The following is a 5,642-nucleotide window of genomic DNA, read 5'->3' as shown; positions in this document are numbered from 1 at the left end:
GTTTGCCTTGAGGATGTGATTGCCCAGGGGCTAGGGCGAGGCGGAGATAAGGGCACATTAGCCACTGAAGAGATGAGAGCCTAGGAAGTAGGGGGATGAGCCACATGGGCGCAAGGAAATGGCATGAGGAGGACCTGACCGAAGGAGAGTTAGATGGGGAAGGCGTAGGGGAAGAATATGAGAGGGCATTGGGTGAAAAATCCAAGCACAGAAATCTAGTAAGACACCCAAGAGAGGAGACGCCATGACTCTAGTGAGCAGAGAGCTAAGCAATCCACGCAATCGCTTTTGTTTTCTCTTGGGCATGCTCCTTTAACTGACACGCGAGGAGATTCTTGAGTATCTAAAGCATCGGGCAACCCCAACGTAGTTCAACTTCATCTATAGCTAGGACTTCCCTGTGTATGGAGTCAGGAATCCCACTATCAAACAAGGTGGCGATAGTAGCATCATTGAAGTTAGTGGGGGGACACCCATGACCTCTCCCTCTGCCAGCATATCTTCCTTGCCCCTTCTCCTGGTTCATGGTTATGTAGAGTAAGGTTGAAGACATGATGCCAAAAAATCTGCTGAAAGAGAATGTTGGAGGGAGAATACAGACTGGCTATGGGGTTGAGCATGAGATTGGGGCGTGAGGATGGGGATCTCGTACTCGGCACCTAGTTTGCGTGAGTTGGAGTACATGACACATTGTGTGGAGAGTGAACCACGTGAGAGTTGCATGTTGGGTGTCTTGGAGTGAGAAGCTATGATCACGGGGTCATCGTGATTCGAGAAATTAATATTTTTAAACATTATTAAAATTATTAATTTTTTAGTAGTTAATAACCTATAAATAAAATCAATTTTTTTTAATAATAGATAAATAATAGAATTAAAATTGATTAATTCAAAATAAAAAATTATATATTTATTTACTTAATAAAAATAATATAAAAATAAAATATTTATATAAATTATTGATCTTAATATTAATTAATTTAAATTTTAATATAATAATTATTAATACAATATATATTTTTTTTCTCGGCAATACTAACTACAACTATATTGATATGTACAGAAAAAACTTTACATCCAAGGAAGTTGGCTGCCGAGGGCCATATGTGGCTCCATGGGTGGCATTGACCGACTCATGCAATTGCCTCGCAGGGCGATTTTTGCAAAAAGATCAAAATACATGACACTGAGAGTTTCCCGAGTAACATCATGACAACCCACGCAGGGGCACCTCAAAACAGACTTGTGACATAAACCATCTGTATAGCCTGAAGACATAGCCATGAATAGACAAAAAATGAACAGCGACATAAACCAAGTACCAAACAGAAGACTTCGCGCCCACTGCGACTGTGGTGTCCGCGAGGAGGACTTAGCTACATGAAGAACACAGACCATAATATAAAACAGGAAATTGACATTAACCAGAACCCAGAACCCGACCTGAGAGGACCCAACCTGAAAGAAGGAAGCAAAAGCACGAGAGCGACGTTGGGAGCTAGTCCTCTAGCTCTTCTTCCACAATTCTGCTCCAGCCCTCTCCTTCTGGAACGCCTTCCCACATAGCCATGGGAATCTGCGCAGGGGATGGTTGATCAGGGCCTCGAAATTGGGAGGGGGGCTGAGGATGTTCTCCTCCGGAAGTGCCCGCAGCAGTAGACGGCTCCCCCATTGGGAGCTTTCCCTTGCCACTCTCTGAACTATCCACTGCATTTGACGGCTCCCCCATTGGGAACTTCCCCTTGCCACGCACTGTGCTGTCCTCCGCCAGAACCAGTGACGACCCCTCATCGTTCTCCGCTGGAATTTTGGTGAAAAGCACAGAGATATGTGCATTAATTCCTTCATTATCCCTAGAGCTACCCAGTGAGAAGATAACCGAGCCGAATGCTGGGAGCATGGGCTCCCCCTCAGAAGAGCTGCCAACTTCCATAACTTGACATGCTGGAATTGGGGTAGCTCCCATTCTTCGGTAACAATAACAGCAGCAACAATGGTGATGAATGTCCGCTGCAGGGGGACGGGAGGATTCTCCACGCCCAGGACCTCTCCTGCAGGGCATTCTTTCGCGCACCATGATAACCACCCGTTCCTCGTACTGTTCACAAGAGGGCCTATAGAGTATGCTAATCCTTCCCGCAGCTTACTGCCTCCGAAATGAGACTGAACGATGCTCAAAAGAGTGTAGACACAGGCCAAGAGGCGCAGGTATGAAGCGAACCTCACCCCAGCTCTCCACCACCAAGTCGAGACATGGAAGCTTAGCATGCCATGAATTCTTCTCCATGCATTGTGCTTCCATCGCCAGCCAACGCTCATTCTTATGCTCATTACCAACTCTGATGAAGTGACCTGCATTGAATACACATCGCAGGCTTGCCATCACCTCCAGCGGCTCCATTAAGGACGCCCTGAAGCCTCCTCTGTTCCGATGCTTCGATGGCATGGGGCATTAAAAGCCCATTCATTTTCACGTGGCAGCCCGTGCTCGTCATGTGGCACTGCCTTGTCCACTCCGATGACACCCGCATCCGGGACTATTAATACAATATATTAATAAAATATGAAAATATAAAAAAATATTTAAAATAAATTGAAAAACTTAATCATTAAATAAAAATGATGTAATTTTTTAATAAATCGTGGAATTAAAAGTTTAATTTATTGAATATATATAAAATAAAAAATTATACAGAAAATATTTATATATATTATTAACCTTAAAATTAATTAAATTAATTTTTTTCATATATTAATATTTAATATAATTATAAGAATATATAAATTTAAATTTAAGTTTAAATGAGATATCAAAACAAATGAGAACACACATAAAAATAATAAATATATATATAATAAATAATATACATAAGCTTCTAAAACATAACGTAAGAAAAAATATTAGTATTTTCTATGAAATAAAAAAAAATTATAAATTTTTTAAAATATTATTTTTAATATTGATTAAATAGATGATAATAATATTACTATTTATATAAATATTTATATATTTATTATTTATATAAAATAAAAATTAAATTGAAATTATTAAAATTTATTAATATAATTAAAATTGTTTGTTTTTTAAAATAAATTATAAAAGGAAAAAATATTAATTTGATATAAAAGTTGATGTATTTATTTAGTTAATAAAAATGTAATAGGAAAATTATTTTTATATATTATTTTATTTTATTCTTAATTTTTATATATATTTTTTTAATATTCTAAAAATTCAAAAAATTATTTTATATGTAAAAATAGTTATAAACAATTTTTAATATGTTAAATATGACTATAAAATACCAATAAAATATGAAAATTTATTTAAAAATATTAAATAAAAGTAAAAATTTGAAACTACCACATTAATAATATAATAATATCAAAGATATGGTAGTATTATATATATTTATGAAATTATAAATTAATTAGTTATTTACATAATATAATAATATATAATATGCTTTTTTAGATTAATATTTAAATAAATATTTGTAATTACATATGTTTTTATAATAATATTTGATAATTTAGTTGAATAATAATAGAATAAATATTGATAATAATATTTTATTAGTGTTAGTTTATATATATATATATATATATATATATATATATATATATTTAATTAATTTTAATATATAATTAAATTTATTTTATATATTGGTATGTTAGGATAGGAAAATTATTTTAGTTATTTTTAAATAACTGATAAAGTTATAGATTTAAGGGAAATAATATTGATTATTTAAAATTGGTGATTTATTATTATTTAAAATTTGATAAATAAAAATATAAAAATAATAATGATTTTATATTTAAAAGGAAATTCACTGGGCTTCTAGAATTTTGTGATATAAATTCTTTACTGACGAGGCCAACGACGTGAAAGTGGAAGCTCATTTGGCCCCTTCCCTCTCTCGCTCTCACTTTACCCCTCACCGATGTTCTTTATCTTCCCCTCCCCTCTCTTCTCTCTTTCCACGTCTCCTTTTCTACCTCTTGAAATTTTCCTCTCTCTCTCAATCTCTTTGACATGTGATCTCTCATGTTATATTATTGCACTCCCTTTCTCTGTATCTACCATCTTTCTCCCTCTCACCCTTTTCACTCTCCCTCTCCCTCTCACTCGACCTATGGCTCCCTCTCCTCCCTCTCTCTCTGTTCAGTACCTATCTCCATATTCTCCTCTTCCTTTATCTATACCCTATCCCTCTCCCTCTAGCGATTCTCTCTCTCTCCCCCTTATTCTTTCCTATCCTCTCTTTCAGTTTCTCACTCTACTTTTTCCCCTTCAATTTCTCACATTCTCTTTCTATCTCTCTATCAATGTTTATTTTTTTCAAACCTTCTCTCTCTCTCTCTCTCCCTATCTCGTCTCCCACTCCTCCTCTCACTCCCTCTATCCCTCTCCCATTCCTATTATTTCTCTCCCTCTCTCCATCACCCCTTATTGCACTCCTACCCTACCTATCTCCCACCCTCTCCTCCCTCTCCTCTCTATCTTTGTCTCTGTCTCTCTCCCTCTCTCTCCACCACCTCCCTCCCTCTTAATTTCCCCTCTCTCTCTATCATTTCATCTCTCTATCATTCTCCCTTTCTATCCTTGTCCCTATCCCTCTATATCTCTCTATCCCCATTATCTATCCTTCTTTGTCTCTTCTCCCTCTCTCCTCTCTCTCTCTCTCTCTCTCTCTCATCTCCTCTCTCTCTCTCTCATCTCACTCTCTCTCTCTCTCTCTCTCTTTCTCCTCTCTTCGCCTCCTCCTTTCCTTCTCTCTCTTCCCCTTCATCCTCTTCCCTCTCCCTCTCCTATCCTCTCTCTCCCTTGTCTCTCCTTCCCTCTCTGTCTGCCTCCATCTCTCTCTCTCTCCCTCTCTCTCTTCTCTCTCTCCTCTCTCTCTCTCTGCCTCTCCCTCCCTCCCCTTTCCTCTCTTTCCTCTCTCTCCTCTCTCTCAACCCTCCCTTTCCTCTCCTTTCCTCTCTCCTCTCACCCTCCCTTCGCCTCCTCCTTCCTCTCCCTCTCTCTCTCTCCTCACCCTCTTCCTTCTCTCTCCTCTATTCTTTGCCTCACACCCTACCACTATCTCTATCTCGCTCCCCTACCCCCTCCCTCCCCTTTCTCTCTCTTTTTATCTCCCATCCTCCCTCCCTCCATCTCTCCTGTTGTCCCTCCCTCCCTCCTCCTTTCCTCTCTCTCTCTCTTCTCTCTCTCTCTCTCTCCCTCTATTCATCCCTCTTTCCCACCCTCACTATCTCTCTCCCTCTCTCTCTCTATCCCTCTCTCTCTATCTCTCTCTTCCTTCCCTCTCTTTTTCTCTCTCCCTCTCTCTCTCTCTACCCTCTTTCTCCCCATCCTCTCCTCTCTTTCTATTTCTCCCCCTCGCCATCTTCCCTCTCTCTCCTTCTCTCTCTCTCTCTCTCTCTCTCTCATCTCTCTCATGACTCCTTTCCTCTCTACCTTTCCCGCCCTCCCTTTTCCCCCTCCTTTCCTCTCTCTCTCCCTCCCATCTCCTCCTTTCCTCTCTCTCTCTCTCTCCCCTCCCCTCTTCCCTCTCTCTCTCTCTCTCTTTGTCTCACACCCTTCCACTCTCTATTTCTTGCTCTGTCTACCTCCTTCCTCCCTCTCTCTGTCTCTA

Source organism: Pinus tabuliformis, chromosome 2_2 (assembly GCF_031772625.1).
Source record: "Pinus tabuliformis cultivar Carrire ecotype Pingquan chromosome 2_2, CPIR1, whole genome shotgun sequence".
NCBI classification, from domain to species: domain Eukaryota; kingdom Viridiplantae; phylum Streptophyta; class Pinopsida; order Pinales; family Pinaceae; genus Pinus; species Pinus tabuliformis.
This window is presented reverse-complemented; position numbering follows the sequence as displayed.